Source organism: Chrysemys picta, chromosome 2, assembly GCF_011386835.1.
Source record: "Chrysemys picta bellii isolate R12L10 chromosome 2, ASM1138683v2, whole genome shotgun sequence".
Lineage (NCBI taxonomy): Eukaryota > Metazoa > Chordata > Testudines > Emydidae > Chrysemys > Chrysemys picta.
The window spans coordinates 206,022,013-206,039,207 of NC_088792.1; the positions used below are offsets into that span (position 1 = coordinate 206,022,013).

Consider the following 17,195-nt stretch of genomic DNA (forward strand, 5'->3'; position numbering starts at 1 on the left):
TGATATGATACAATTAGTCTAAGTATCCTCAGAGCTGTAAAGTTCTGAGCAGCCTGGAACTAGATTCTGATTTCACATGAGGAGAGCTGGCATTAGGCTTCTTAAACAGAGTGTGCAATTGGTCAGGGCCCCAAGCAGCTCCAGAGGCCCCCCCCCCTATTAATTTAGTATGTGTTGTGTGCAGGGGAGGGTCCTCCAAAATATTCCTGCTTAGGGTCCCCAATGGGCTAGCATGGGCTCTGCACTTGGGTGTAAATGCAGAACAGCGCCTCAGGATTACACCAGTGTAAATGAGATCAGGACCCTCTGTCCAAACCCTCTCCCCATCCCATCCCATCCATGTTTGCAAATTCATTCCTCTTTGGCTGCCTGGGCAGAGCCGTGAGTCATACAAGCAGCAATTCCCCGAAGCCCGCGCTCACCCACATCCCAACACCTCTGCTGCAGAGAGCGGTGGCAGTACAGGTTGGGCGCGGGCTGCGCACAGCAGGGAGGGAGGGCTGGGAGCGGAGGGCGCACCAATGGGGAGGCGCGGTGGGCGAGCGGGGCGGGGCCGGCGTGACGGGCTCGGGCGGGGCTGACTTTCAGCCCGGCGAGCGCTGCAGGTGGGAAGTTGGTGCCGCCGCAGCTCGACTCTCTCCGGCTCCCGCCGCGTTGGGTGCAGAGCGCGTCAAAGCAGCTGGGGTCGGCGGGAGAGCGCGCGCGCCTCCTCCCGGGTGCTGAGCTGCAGCCGGGGCTCCCCTGTGCCCGTGTCCTGGAGAAAGGGGCGCATCGTCCGGAGGAGCTTTTCCCTCGGAGGGCTCAGGTGAGGTGCCTCAGTTTCTTCCCCCTTCGCCTGCTCCTTGCCCTGCTGAGCCCCTGTTGTTTCTGCACGCCCCGGCCAGCGCCGGATAACGATGCGCAGAAGGAACCGCTCTGCTGTCCTTGGCTTGAGGTCAGCGGGAAAGGCTGGTGGACATCGGCTGCTTCTGCTTCCCTGCCTGCCTGCCTTTCCCAGTCTGTTCAGCTGGGGGGATGCCAGGCGCGGACTTCATCCCTGCCCATGGAAATATCTGCCCGTGCGTTGCCCTGTGCCTGCGGAGCCATAGGTTAAAACAGCTGCTCGGAGCGGGTATAAAATCTCACGCACACTAGACTGCAGTGGCAACGGGCTGACATGCAGCAGAGCGGCTCTGCGAAGCGCGTCTTCTCTCGGGCACGGGGCTGCAGGAGCTGTGTGATCCTCTAAGCTGGGCTCTGAGCGGTTAACTGGCAGCTTTCAGCAGCCGGCTGACTTCATTGCTTTGATTTTCCCTTCTGTGCAAACCCAGGCTTTTCTCTCGCTCCCCCGCTAATATGTAGTTTCGAGTTGCTTTGGGGCTTGTCTCTTCACTATCAGTAGGAGTTGAGCTGCAAGCGCGCCTGCTGTCTGCTTCTCTCCAATGCTGTCAGCTGCTGCGGGGAGCGACGGGCGCGGAGCGCGATCCTCCTTCCCCTCTTTGACTCCTTTCTCCGCTTCCAAAGCGCAAAGGTGAGAGGGTCCCGATCCTGCTCCCACTGAAGCCCACCATGGGCCAGCTCCTCCAACCAAGCGCAAGTTTGCTCCAGTGGAGCCAGTGGTAGTTTGTTTGGTCATTGACTTCATTGCTCCCAAGATCCTGCTCTGGAAGCTTGTGAGCTCTTATTTTGAAGGCTCTGATTCTTTGCAGAAGATTAGGCTGTAGCGTTCTGCATGCTGCCAGTCATGGCTGTACGGTGGGGAAACCTTATTCAGCAACTGTCTACTGCTGTAAGAGTCTTTAAAATCCCTTGGCTCTGGGGAATGCCGCTCCCCCGTTTATATAATGTATCCTAATTGAAGGAACCATGGAAGGCTTTAATGGATATAATGTAGGGGATTGTAGGTGGCTATTTACATCTCCAGCTATTATTAGCATAGGGTGGCTGGAGGGGGGGGGGGGTGTGCTAAACGTTCTCTCCGTAAACTCAGCAGCAATTAACGTTCTTCTTTAGTAAAATCGCTTTGGGATCGGACTTGTTTTCAAGAGCGTTTGTGCTCTTTCCTCCTTGGGAAGACAACGATCTTGTAGGGGTTCTGTGACCTTACTGGGCACGTTGCCTAAAGTAATGGACTTGCTGATTGTCCGAGCGCATTGCTGAGACGATGAAACTTATCGAGCTATTAGTGGCTGGGCGGTTTCATTTCATTGTGGTTAAAAGGAGGCGCGGGTCGTTCAGATGCGTTTAAAGGGAAGGGCTGGGAATCTGCTGAAAGTTGTCGTTTCCAGACACACAGCGAGCCTTAAATAGCCACAGGCGGGAGGTTGTAGCGCACTGATGACTAGCAGAGATCAGAGTACAAAGTTAAACACTGAGTCAGCAGAGTCAAGGTGGGTTTTGTCAGTGACGGGAGCTTGCTGGAGGTTTTAGCAGCATTATACAAACAATTCATTGTCTGAGTGCATGATGCTGATATTACCACATGCATTCTTCTTGACTGATAAAAAAGAGCCCACATTGTACAGGTGACTTGGACCCAGGACTACAAGGTGCTATAAGGAACACAATTTTAAATTATTGTCTAAAAAGTTATTTATTTATTGCATATTTAAGCTAATTTGGAGGACCTCAGCTTTTGAGAAGACTACAAAAGTTGCATTTCCTAATGAGCTGCAAGCTTTGTGGGTTAAACTGGCAGAGTGGATGCAGTCTTCAGGATTAGCTGAAAGCTATGTACTTACTGATTTTTGTTTTGCCTATTTCTCTGCTATTTTTCTTACAAAATATATTATTTATATTCCATGTTAAATTCTAATTACCCGCTATAAATATTGGAAATGTCCTAACATGAAAATAAGATACATACATAGGAATATGAATGGATAAATAGAATGAACAACATGATTCTAAAAATCTTCACTTCCACTGTGTCAGGAATAGTTTTTAGGGACAGTGCTGATTTTTAGAAGCATTTTGAAAGACATGTGAGTTGTGAAAGATATTGTAGGACTCAATACAATAATTTGAGCATTTAGAACTCTGCATTTTGTGTACAGTTCAGCATTGGGAAGCCATTTTTCTAACTTTTCCTGACAGAATAGGACTCAAGTGTTATTCAAAATGCTTTTCCACAGTTATTTGATTTGTAAGGGCTATTTTAACACCTGATATTGGCATTTGTGTCTGGTGGCAAGCTTTTGCCTCTGGCAGCATAATGGAAAAAGAATCCCTAGATGCCACTATGTATCTCTGTGGAGTTGGGGCTACTCTCCTAATGCAAGTGGTAATAGTCTGTATTTTTTTTTTTAAAGGAAAGCCCTAGCCTTTTTTTTTTTTAAGTTGATTATGGGTCAGCTTCCATTTCTGATACATGAAAACTCTAACATTTGCTCATCCTTTTGATCAGATACATGCGTCTTTCATAGTAATACAAATACCATATACTTCCAATGTATGATTAACTCCTCTTCATGTATAGTCCCTCTCTACTATTGTATGGATACTTTAGCTCAGGCATTGCTGCTCTTGATTTGAAAATGATGCCCACTCTAGCATTGAGATTTTTTAACATGCAAAACTTTTTGGTTTTGTAATGTTTTTTTTAAAGTACTTCTGTAGAACAAACTTTTTTATCAGAATGCAAATATCAGGTGTTTTAAGAACATTTTTCAATGGAATGTTCCCCTTTTTCCTCCGACTTCCCACTGGCATTCCGATGTGAGATCACACAAGCTGAGCCCTGCACTCTTCTATAAATACTGTGCATTCCATTATTTTTTTTCAGGAACGAAGTATGACCACTTCCAGCAAATGCACTTAATATAAGGTTGTTTGCCAAATGGTCTTATTTTCCCTTGGTTGTAATTGTGAGAGGAACATAGGAAAACAGATTAATTGATTTCCACAACCTTCCCCCATCCTTACTGCAACAACATATCCTCCAGCATGAGATTTATTACAGACTCTAAGAGGGAAAATTTTGTCGGAGCCCCTTGTTCGAACATTGGCTGCACACTGCTGCCTAGGACAAGCTTATGAAGGCACTTTGTTATCTAACATAACCTTATCTGTCATTCCAGAACTTCATAACAAACTTACTGGAACATGGAATGACCTTAAAAAGGAATCTTTCAATCTGATGTGCGGCGTTCTTGTACTTGGAATGGAAATGCTGCACACAGAACTGACATTTTTAGATTGATGCTTCTAAAACTAAAACTGATTCTCTAAAGAGAGTATAGAGATGGGTGATGCATTTAGGTGGAGGGGGGTATTTTTGGTTTGTTTACTAGTGGCAGTACCTATTTGAAGAATGGATATATTGAGAATGCACAAATTATCATGACCTCTAAATTAGAGATGAAATCAGATTGCATTTTAAATCTAAGGAAAATCAACACTGCCTCTGTCATTTGAGACAGCCTTTGTCTTACTAATAGTCTAGGAAGAATTTGCTTCTGACCATTTATGCACACCTTCAGAAGCCCCAGGTTATTAAGACTAACTAAAAGCTAGTTTGGTGTGCTAAAGCCTGATGACAGCTCTGTTTTTAAATTTATTATTATCCTACATTTTATACAGTATATTTCTTCCATTCAAAAAATGCTTCAGAGTTCTTTATAAATTGTATGCAGGAATCACTTCATCTACTGAAATGCTGCCATCTCTGGAGAGGAATGCAGCAGTAGTTTCAGAGCTCACCGCAACACTATGCAGCAGCTTAGGACAAGAACTGAGGGAAATATTGAAACTGTAGGGGAAAGGTATGCAGGCAGAATATAATGACCTAAGCTGACATTGGGCCTGAGCACTGAGGCTAATAAATCTGCTCTTGCAGAGTTTAATGACAACTGGAGCATTGGTTTAAATTCTGTCAGAAAGATGAGCCCTTTGATTGCATAGTGCCACCTAACATCGTGCTAGAGTATTGTTTGAGGGCTGACTCAGTGGTAAGATCCTACTGGATCTTAAACGCACCACCATCTGGGGTATTTTTGGGAGGGTCTGCCAAATACTGTCCAGAAGCAATCCTGCTTAGCTTGTGAGATCTGATGACCTTTCAGCCTGAGATAGTGTGGCTGTAGACTAAAACAGTACATTTGGGTTTGAAATTTTTAGCTGCAGATGGAGGAAATTTTGGGATTATCAGTATTTTATTCAGTGTTGCATTTGTTTTATTGAAGGACAATGTAATTGGGTGAGTACCTTCACTTATGCTACATAATGTTCTGATAAATTTCAAATGTGTGAATTGAGGTGGATAGCCTAACATCAAGCTGTGAAGACTTCTCTTGGGTCACTAAGGTATAATTTGAGAAAGGTAAACTAAGCATTACACTATGTATGGCCTGCTGTGTCAGATTTTGAATATCTAGAACACTCCATAACAAATGAAAAAAAAAAACAAAGTAAGAGAACCAACAAAGTAAAAGAAGCAGTTAGAGGCAAAAGAGCATCCTTTAAAAATGGGAAGTTAAATCCTAGTGAGGAAAATAGAAAGGAGCATAAACTCTGGCAAATGAAGTGTAAAAATATAATTAGGAAGGCAAAAAAAGAATTTGAAGAACAGCCAGCCAAAGACTCAAAAAGAAATAGCAATTTTTTGAAGTACATCAGAAGCAGGAAGCCTGCTAAACAATCAGTGGGGCCACTGGACAATCGAGATGCTAAAGGAGCACTCAAGGCCATTGTGGAGAAACTAAATGAATTCGTTGCATTGGTCTTCACGGCTGAGGATGTGAGGGAAATTCCCAAACCTGAGCCATTCTTTTTAGGTGACAAATCTGAGGAACTGTCACAGATTGAGGTGTCATTAGAGGAGGTTTTGGAACAAATTGATAAGCTAAACAGTAATAAGTCACTAGGACTAGATGGTATTCACCCGAGAGTTTTGAAGGAACTCAAATGTGAAATTGCAGAACTACTAACTGTCGTTTGTAAACTATCATTTAAATCAGCTTCTGTACCAAATCACTGGAGGATAGCTAATGTGACACCAATTTTTAAAAAGGGCTCCAGAGGTGATCCCAGTAGTTACAGGCTGGTAATCCTGACTTCAGTACTGGGCAAACTGGTTGAAACTATAGTAAAGAACAAAATTGTCAGACATATAGATGAACATAATTTGTTGGGGAAGAGTCAACATGGTTTTTGTAAAGGGAAATCATGCCTCACCAATCTACTAGAATTCTTTGAGGGGGTCCACAAGCATGTGGACAAGGAGGTTCCCGTGGATATAGTGTACTTAGATTTTTCAGAAAGCTTTTGACAAGGTCCCTCACCAAAGGCTTTGAAGCAAAATAAGCTGTCATGGGGTAAGAAGGTAGGTCCTCTCATGGATTGGTAACTGGAAGCTAGGAAACAAACGGTAGGAATAAATGGTCAATTTTCAGAATGGAGAGAGGTAAATAGTGGTGTCCCCAGGAGTCTGTACTGGGACCAGGCCTATTCAACATATTCATAAATGATCTGGAAAAAGGGGTAAAGAGTGAGGTGGCAAAATTTGCAGATGATACAAAACTGTAGTCTGCCTGGTACTTAACTATCTTGAGCAAAGAGCTACAAAAGGATCTCTCAAAACTGGGTGACTGGGCAACCAAATGGTAGATGAAATTCAATGTTGATAAATGCAAAGTAATGCACATTGGAAAACCTAAACCCAACTATACATATAAAATGATGGTGTCTAAATTAGCTGTTACCACTGAAAAAAAAGTTCTTGGAGTCATTGTGGATCGTTCTTTGAAAACATCTGTTGAATGTGCAGCAGCAGTCCAAAAAGTGAACAGAATGTTTGGAATCATTAAGGAAGTAGGGATGTAAAAGGTTAAGTGATAAGCATCAGACTTATCGGTTTTGGTTAACGATTAAACTCAGCTGCTGACCAGAGCCCAGGACTCTGCTTTCTCCGGGGGGCGGCGGCCAGGAGGGACACCTGGGGGCGGTGGCCAGCAGCTGGGACCCCGCATAAAATGTGGATGGTGCTGCAGTACCCCCCCACCCCAACTCTAGTTCCCCAGTTAAACATTTAACTGTGTAACCAATAAAATTTTAATTGGTTACACGGTTACTTTTTTTAACCATTATTTACATTCCTATAAGAAAGAGATAGATAATAAGACAGAAAATACCATATTGTCTCTATTTAAATCCATGGTACGCTCACATCTTGAATAGTGTGTGCAGATGTGGTCACCCCATCTCAAAAAGATATATTGGAATTGGAAAAGATACACAAAAGGACAACAAAAATTATTAAGGGTATGGAACGGCTTCCATATGAGGAGAGATTAATAAGACTGGGACTTTTTAGCTTGGAAAAGAGATGACTGACGGGGGGTATGATTGAGGTCTATAAAATCATGATTGGTGTGGAGAAAGTAAATAAGGAAGTGTGATTTACTCCTTCTCATAACATGAGAACTAGGGGTCACCAAATGAAATTAATAGGCAGCAGGCTTTAAGCAAACAGAAGGAAGTATTTTTTCACACAACGCACAGTTAACCTGTGGAACTTCTTGCCAGAGGATGTTCTGAAGGCCAAGGCTATAATAGGGTTCAAAAAAGAACTAGATAAGTTCATGGAGGATTGGTCTATGAATGGCTGTTAGTCAGGAGGGGTAGTGATGGTGTCCTTAGCCTCTGTTTGCCAGAAGCTGGGAATGGGTGACAGGGGATGGATCACTTGATGATTACTTGTTCTGTTCATTCCCTCTGGGGCACCTAGCATTGGCCACTGTCGGAAGTCAGGATACTGGGCTAGATGGACCTTTGGTCTGACCCAGTATGACTGGTCTTATGTTCCTGGTTTCTTTTCAAGGCATTGGCATCCTATTCTGACATTGTTTAGCACTTTATTTAAAATTTACATTTGCTAAAGATTCACCACATACAGAAAATGTTAATGTTATTTGGCAAGGAAAGTTTGTTTGCATAAAGCTTTTCCATTTATTTTAATATTCTGAAGTTGTCTTTACTAATTTAGCTATGACAATAAATTATAAACATGTTCTATAGTGAAGCTTGCCATTCTTTGGCAGCTCAGACAATAAAAGTAAATCTAAAATAATCTTCATTATTGTTGATTTCTATTATCTTCCTTTTCTCTCAAAATATAGGAATATATAATGGCAGATCCTGCAACTGGACCCTAGTCCCCATGTGAAACAAGTTTCAGGATCAGGGCCTTGTAGTTACTTTGTATTTTTCAATATCATATTACTGAAAGATGTGCAGTGCAGTCTGATTGTTTTCTTCATTGGCAGCTGACCTAATTAGCCTGATAGTTAATACTCTGTGTGTGTGTGTGTGTGTGTGTGTGTGTACTGTATTAACTATGTGTTAGACTGGCATTCTTGCATTTCAGTGGTGTATGATTCATTTCAAGTCTTTCTTACTCCTACCCATGGGTTAGGATGGATCCAAGATGAATCATACATGCATATATGTCTTGCAGCCAAAAACATTTAAGTGTGAAATAAATGGCTGAAAATTTGCACAACACTTTGAACACTTACTCCTTTATTTAGGATTTGTGGCATGATGTATGAGTTACAATTCTTACCACCAAATAGGCTGGGTGGAAATGCAGCAAGTAGTACACTTGCACTATATCATGAAGACTGCAAATTGGAATCAGACCCCAGCATAGAAACAAAATAGATATTTCTGACTAAAAAAATTATTATGTGGGTTGTGAGTAGAGGGTCCACACTGAAAACAGGAAATAAAAATCCACTATCCTCTGAAACCTTCACAGCTAATTTAATGCCTGGAAAAACTGTGATTTCAGTGTCTGGTGAAGAAGCAATTGACCCTAAAATTGCTGCCTGGAGCTGAACCAACACTTTCAGCTTCATAACCATTGTCTTGCACAAATGGAGAGGGTGAGGGTGGGGAGAGAGTACTTAAGGAGAGCAGTGAGAATTAAAAAAAAAAAAGTCTTGCATTAGACTACGTCTACAGAGCAATTATCTCCTTCTTACCACATGCTAGCTGCTTGATTTAGGGTATGTGCATAGCAGAAAATGTAGTAGTGACCTAGGTGATGGCCCACGTTTTCATTCCCACTTTCTATCGCTTCTGCAATATTTACAACACTCAGCATCCAAAAATCATGAGATGGCTCAGATTTTAAATTTAAAAAATACATCTCTTTCACATGCTTTCTGATTTTTTTTTTTTAAATTTATTTTAGTGGGAAGCTGCCTATACAAAATTTGTGTGTGATCATCTCAGGTTCAAAACTGAGCCTTATATACTCAGAAATGCAGGCTTCTCTGCTCACTATGTGGGGACTCCATGTAGCCTCTCCTATCCCCTAGGGTGTGGAAAGTTGCCATTCTATCCCTCTCCATCTCTACCTAAACAAGATAGGTGTCTACCTCTCTGATATTCTCCCTCTATGCTTCCCCAAAGTCACGTGCCCCCTCTATTTCCCTCCATTGCTCCTCACATTCTCCTTCTCTGCCCTACCATATCTCCCTGCATCCCTCCCACCACCTATGCGCTTTCCCTGCACCACTCTGTCAGCTGCTGCTTCCCCATGTTTTCTTGACTCCTCAGTTTCCTGATCAGTTTACTAACACATCCACTTATCTGCACCTCTACAGTCTCCTCACCTGTCATCTGTCTGGCCTTCCCAGAATGATTAAATGGCCACCATTTTTGCAGGGGGCAGTCTTGCTTTCACTTGCAAAGGCTGAGAGGATATAACAATTCTTGCTGAGCACAGCCTGTTGCTTCAGTCCTATGGACAGTAATGGTAGACAGTAGCCATTCTGGATAGGGGCAGAATGTCACAAGATTGAAGGCAGAAATCAGAAGTTAATAAGAAATCTTTCACAAGACCATCAGTAGAATTCTGAAAGTTGGCAATGCTGCTTCCTCCTTCACCCTGCGGCATTCTCTAAGAAAATTTGTTGGTTAGCAAGCTGGCAAATATATCCTCAGTTAAGTGTGTGTGGTTGGGGGGAGGGAGGAACACAGTTGAGAATATATTTGCTAATTTTATTTTTATGTGTGGAAAGCAAGGAAGATAAGTGTGGGAGGTTTCTCACACTGATTGCTTTGGGGGAAAATAGTGAACTACTTGTCTTGTCACTTCTTCTGGGAGCATAAACTACAGGAACCAACCTATAGTGGAAATTTTTCTAGGGTTATTTTTAAGAAAATGAGTTGTGAGCAATCAGGGTCTTTCATTTTTAGTGTGTTGCAGTGCAGTCAGTGGCACTGAAGTACATACTTCAGACAAACAGTAATTCTTGCCACAGTTGGCTACCTCTTAGTTCTATATCCAATACAATAGTATGTACTGACACTTGTAGCCTTTTGATTAGAGACCTGAATGGGAATTCAGTTTTGTACCTGCCTCAAATTGTGGCCATAGTTTTGCATCTACAGTTCATTCATGCTTTTCCTAGTCATTCACTTGTGGGTCCAAATTGAGTTCAAAATTGCACCTGAAAAAATGTAAGCCTGATGTTAAAAATGTAGTAGCCCATGAGCAGGTTGAACTCATTTCATTTGGGTCGCTTGCTCAGGGTTCATGACTGGTGTGCTGGGCTGTGTGTGGCTGCACCCGCTGACTTAAGGTAGTAATAACCAAATACGTGGTTTCTGCTTGGAACACACCTAGTATAAAAATTGTTCCTGCACCACTGTTCATGACACAGGCACGTTAGAACTTTTGGTGATAGATTGCAATTGTGTCCTTAAAACATGGATTAAGCAATGTTGTCTACACATTCCTCTCTTTAATACTTATTGGATTGGAAAGTAAAACATTTAACGTTCGCTCATGGTCATATACCAACTAGAGCTTAGATGTAAAGAACTTTTACTTATTATGCTGAAACTGTTTGTGAAGATATAGTTAAGGTTGTGTTCAAATGTAGACAGAATGACTTGTTCATAATGCCTGATGTTAGAGAAAATCTTGTTGCTGCAACAACCCAGGATTCTTGGCTCTAGTAAAATGAGTCGTGTCTGATCGTAACATAGTTATTGTGAAAGAAATAACTGATGAACAAGGTGAAACATACATGTGTGTGTGACTAACGAGCCATTGTCTATTGAATACAACTATAATGGCCTCCTATCATCATCATAATCTAGGGTTCAAGAATCTGGTAGTAAATCTGGTTCTTGATGTTACAAATCCTGTGGCAGATTAGTAGTAATCTGTTACAATTTATATATCATTTCACTTCAAAGTGCTTTGCTTCATTTCAGCCACCAGCTAAATGTATTTACTTCTGGGATGAAATGTGGCAGTTTTATAACAGCGTTTTAGGAATAGAAATGACAAACACAGTTTCAAGTTAAAAATGCATTGGGAATCCAGGTAGGTAAAATGTACTAAACTGTAATTTAGTCAAATTGACATACAGCCAAGACACTAAACTGACACCTCTTTTTGCAAAGTGTCATGGGCAAGGCCAAAGTAGTGGATGGATGCAAGTGATATAGGCCGTACAAAGGGAGTTGCGGTAAAACATTTGCATGAAGTGGTCGAAAGAATTTATTAATATGCTATCTTTTTGCTTCTTGTAACTTGTCTCCTTTTGCTCACCATTGTATGCACCGGGGGGGTGGGGGGGGGAGAGCAAACTTTTTGGCCGGAGGGCCACATCTGGGTATGGAAATTGTATGGCGGGCCATGAATACTCACAAAATTGGGGGTTGGGGTGAGGGCTCTGGCTGGGGATGAGAGCTCTGGGGTGGGGATGAGGGGTTGGGGGTGCTCTGGGTTGGGACCAAGGTGTTTGGAGGGTGGGAGGGGGATCATGATTGGATCAGGGGTTTGGGGTGCAGGAGGGGGTCAGGGGTGCAGGCTCCGGGCGGCGCTTACCTCAAGCGGCTCCGAAAAGCAGCGGCATGTCTCCCCCCATGGCTTCTATGCCGTGGCCAGGTGGCTCTGCGCGCTGCCCTGTACGCAGGCACTGCCCCTGCAGCTCCCATTGGCTGTGGTTCCCAGCCAATGGGAGCTGTGGGGGCAGCGTGCAGAGCTCCTTGGCTTCCCCTATACATAGGAGCCAGAGTGGGGACATGCCCCTGCTTCTGAGAGCCGTGCGAAGCGAAGCAAGGCAAGTCCCAGACCCCACTCCCCAGTGGGAGCTCGAGGGCTGGATTAAAACATCTGGCGGGCTGGATGTGGTTCCTGGGCCATAGTTTGCCCCACCCTGGTATACACCAACATTCTTTACTTCCATAGTGGTAGACATTGGAGGTACTGGGGGGAAGGGATGACAAGTGACTCAGCAACTGCCATCCATAGGAGTGTTGAGTATTAATGATGTTTGCTGGTTACAGTCTCCTTAGAGCCAGTAGATTATTTTTTCCCTGTTGCCCCATTAAGGACATTATTTCAGCACCAAGTCAAAGGGAAAAAGTACCACCTTTTGCATTGCCAGTTCTGCTTTTTGCAGTGCTTTGAGTCCTTTGGACATATAAACACTGATCATGCCAGATTCTGCTTACCTTGTGAGATCTGATCAGATCCGAGCCCAATATAGAGACAATGCGACCTATTATAGTGCTTTATATTTTCTGAAGACACTTGAAAACACACCCCTGAGCGCAGCAAGTTTCAGTGCTGTAAAGCGCCAGTGTAAACAGTACACCAGCGCTGGGAGCTACGCCCCTCGTGGAGGCGACCACACCAGCCACCTTAAAGCACTGCTGTGTAGACTAGCCCTTGGTTTGAAGAATTTGGGCAGGCCAAAACTATCTGATGGGCAGATTATTACAAACCAGATAAGCGCTCCACACCCCAACCCCCTGCCCCAGCCCTGAGCCACCTCCCACACCCTAACTCCTGGCCAGACCCTGTACCCCAACCCCCAGCCTGCTCCTGCATCCTAACTTCCTCCCAGGCCTTGCACCCCCAGCCCTGTACCCCCTCTCCCACCCTAAGTCCTGGCCAGACCAGGCATTCTAACTTTTTCTACATTTTTATTTATAAAGTGCTCTTATCCAAAGTGCTTTACAATAGGTAGCTAACGGTACAAACAATATTTGGAAAGATCAGTAAGTAGTCTGCCGAGACCCTCAGTGATTTTCAAGTGGTCTGTGGAAAAATAAGTTAGACTACAAAAACAATCAAGGTACCTCACTTTTTCATTTACTTCCTATTACTTATAGGAGGAGGATGAAGAAAAAAAGAATGAAAAACGGGGGCAGGGGAGAGAGTATTCCTTTTTCTTGGCTGGGTCCCAAGGAGGGGCCCCAAAAATGAAGCTGAGCACAGGGCCCCACTAACTCTAAATCCACCACTGGGTTAGGTATGCGTATTATCTGTGAAAATGGCATTCCTTTTCTATGCACCATGTAGCTGCAGTCTTTGCTGCCCAGAATTGTCAAATGAAAAGAATACAAGTAAAAGATGCATTATTCTTCTAAAGCCTCGTTATGATTTCATCTTTGACAGATCACTATTAAATCTTAATTTTTTTCAGTGCTAAGCTATGCCATCATGTTTCTTTGGTACTGGATTATTTTATGGAGAGAATTTTTCTGTGTTCAATCCAGTTAGTCAATGATAGAAACCATTCTGTAATGTAAACCAATTTAATGTTTGTTTTTTACATAAAACAATAACATTGTTATCGAATTACTAAATTGCTTTTCTTTTTCTTTTCTGTTTTTATCAATTGTTATGACTGACTGCAACATGAACCTGATACACTGGATGAAACTCTGGCACATGGAATGTGGATAATTTTGGGGTGAGTCTTAGAATCATCTTAAAGTCATTGATTTTTTTTTTTCTCTTCTCAGTGGAAGGAAAAGAGCATTAGTAAACTTGGATTGGATTTAATGAGAGCTCTAGTTTGTGGGCCACAAAGAACTGCATGAGTGTAGAAGCAAGATGCAACTTTTATTGAATCTGATGCTTATGTGGCTTGGGTCTATTTTCCCGTAAGCTCTGTTTTGATATTGGCAGAGATGTGGAAGATAACATTAAGAGGATTAATTCCAAATGATAAATTTTTATGAGCTTTAGTATTTATCACTCTTGCGTAATAGTTGACATGAAAATAATTTCTAAACTATTCTATGAAGCTTACAAATAATTGATTGCACCTAAGGTTTCCTAGGTTTATAATATTGCTTCTGTAAACCATTCAAATAAAAAATTAATTCACTGTGTGACTTTTCAGAAATATACTGTGCAAATCAGTTCATTTTCTCATAATACCACTGTTGCTTGTGGCATGAATCCCTAGAAGAGGTATATAACATTGTTGACTTGTTTGCATTAAATACTGTACTACATTCCTGTGTGTGTAAAGGATTTCCAACCCAACTAGTCTGTGAGATTGTTTAAAAGTAATGCAGCATAGCTACTCCATATTCTTCACACAAATTGAGGGTAGAATACCAATGCCAAGGTAACTATGATTTCTCTCTGCAGATGAGGCTAGCATCTAGCATTCTGGACTTTCAGTTAAAGGTGGTTAGACTGCTGCAGATAAAACCATTTGCTGCAAACATATCAGCCAAGAGACCCATTCCAGAAACATGTTTGGAATTCTTAATATTCACTCAGAATTGTTATAGGAATAAGGTTGCCTCTTTGAAAAACTTTACTCAAAATGTTTTTCGGTTTTAGAAAGCTTTAAACATAACTCTTGAAATTATCCATGTGACTCTTATTTTGATAGACATTTGTGACACAACAGCATGAATCTTGCATTTAGGGCGAACAGATTGAGTTTTATGATTAGTGGGCACAATTCAGGAAAGCATCTCGGATCTGAACAGAGATGAGCATCATCAATGATTTAGATAAAGGCATAAAGAATATACTTATAAAGTTTGTGGATGATACCAAGCTGAGAGGGGATGCAAGTGCTTTGGAGGATAGGATTTTAATTAAAAATGATCTGGACAAACTGGAGAAATGGTCTGAAGTAAATAGGATGAAATTCAATAAGGCCAAATGCAAAGTACTCCACTTAGGAAAGAACGAGCAGTTGCACGCATACAAAATGGGAAATGACTGCCTAGGAAGGAGTACTGCAGAAAGGGATCTGGAGGTTATAGTGGATCACAAGCTAAATATGAGTCAACAGTATAACACTGTTGCAAGAAAGGCAAACATCATTCTGGTATGTATTAGTAGGAATCTTATAAGCAAGATACGAGAAGTAATTCTTTGGCTCTACTCAGTGCTGATTAGGCCTCAACTGGAGTATTGTGTCCAGTTCTGGACTTCACATTTCAGGAAAGATGTGGACAAATTGGAGAAAACACAGAGAAGAGCAACAAAAACTATTAAAGGTCTAGAAAACATGACCTATGAGGGAAGATTGAAAAATTTGGTTTGTTTAGTCTGGAGAAGAGAAGACTGAGAGGCGGCAAACAGTTTTCAAGTACATAAAAGGTCGTTACAAGGAGGAGGGAGGAGAAAAACTGTACTCCTTAACCTCTGAAGATAGGACAAGAAACAATGGGCTTAAATTGCAGCAATGACGAAAACTTCATAACTGTCCGGGTAGTTAAGCACTGGAATAAATTGCCTAGGGAAGTTGTGGAATCTCCATCGTTGGAGATTTTTAAGAGCAGGTTACAAAAACACCTGTCAGGGATGCTCTAGAATAGATAATATTTAATCCTGCCATGAGTGCAGGGGACTGGACTAGATGATCTCTTGTGGTCCCTTCCAGTCCCATGATTCTATAAGCATATGCTTACCCTGAATTAGAGCCATAAAACATAACCGAAAATTCAAAAGTGGTATCCTCTAGATTTCCCACTAAAATGCAAGTAGTGTGGAAATGTGAGTAGATGCTTCTGTTCTGATGTTTTAATTCTCTGTTAAACGTGCACAGACTTTGTCATTAGCTGCTCTTTGATGTATTGTAGTTGGATTTAGTTATTTGTAAATTAACCCCCTTTCTTATTGATTTCTATCTGATATGCACCAAAGATCTCTCTTCCATCCCCTCTTCAGATGCCTAGGTCTTAGAAGCAGAGGGAGATTATCTGGGCTACTTCTAATACAACAGAAGAGGGTTAGTTGTGGCTTCTATAAGAGCTTATCAGCTAGAGGGGATTGCTCAGAACCATTAAGGAACCCCAGATTGTCACTCCCCCTTTTCACTAACTAAACCGGTTCCATCCATGGCACTCCCCACCCCTGCTGGCCTGGGGGCAAGAGAATGAAGGACAAGAACCCCATTTGGAGAAGACAAACATGGCTTTTTAAAGAATTCCCTAATAAAAATTAACAAAAAATAAATTTGTCGTACCTTTCCAGAGTGATGCCTTTTAATCCCTTTTTATTGACCCTGTGCTCATACTGCAGAGCTTTTTGTCTCAAAGCAGTAATATGAGTTCAGGGTCCTGGAGGGTAATGACCTTAATCATTTTCCATATGTTGTTTCATGCTGGGTGAATATATGTTGCACTGGTACTTCTTCTCATGGATACCTGTTATTCCTCAGAAATGTAGCTAAAAATGCAGTTAAGTGGCCTTCTGCATGACTGATGCACGGTAATTTCATATCTGAGTAGCAGTGGGCTCTGTAAATGAGCTGCTTCAGATTCCCCTTCTTTGATGTGCTAAGAAGCCTTCATCAACTTGAGAGAGTAATGACTCCTGTGCCCAGGAATATGTTGCATATTTTCTCTGCTATACATACTAATAAAATCTCAAGTCTGAGAACTATTGAAATATATTGTTCACTACCAAACTTAAGCAGGTATTTCATTTTACTTTTAGGCTACCTTAGTTAATATTTTACAATGTAAAAGTATAACTGACCATTCATATGCTGCATATACAGATGCAACGTTTAATACCTTGTTTTGTGGGGCAGAGGTGCTTCCTCATACTGTTATAACTAACGATGATTAAAATGGACAAACTTTGTTTCACCCAGTTTTCATTGTTGTAGTTTTGATTATATCTGGGGCTGAGAAAAAGCAATCTGGTTATATTTGAATGTCACCAAAATATAATACATTTATAACAAAAATGTAACAATTAGAAGAGCCTGAGGCTTGGTAAACAAGCTAAGTGGCAGGGGAGTGTTGTATGTCTGGTGACAGCATGGTTAGTTAGTGGTTCTGAATAAAGTTCACTTTAAGCACACTCTCACAACAGAAATGTGATATACCACAAAATCCATGCCAAACTATTGGCACATCTGGCAACCTTTACTCATTCAGCTGCTGTCTTGAAATCTTGTACGCTCCTTGCTTTCTTG

At 42.0% G+C, this 17,195-nt stretch overlaps 1 protein-coding gene across 7 annotated transcripts in view; it reads left to right on the forward strand.

Moving 5' to 3' along the window:
- Window positions 1-458: 458 nt before the first annotated feature.
- The window catches only part of EPB41L3 (erythrocyte membrane protein band 4.1 like 3), a 195,215-nt gene continuing 178,478 nt past the window's right edge, over window positions 459-17,195 (forward strand). For 4 of the 7 annotated variants that reach the window (XM_065585275.1, XM_065585309.1, XM_065585310.1 and 1 more), the window contains exon 1: window positions 459-805. The gene's annotated coding sequence lies outside the window, so the exon portion shown is untranslated. The remainder of the gene's footprint in view (window positions 806-17,195) is intronic. The other 3 variants (XM_065585274.1, XM_065585277.1, XM_065585276.1) reach the window with 1 other exon arrangement.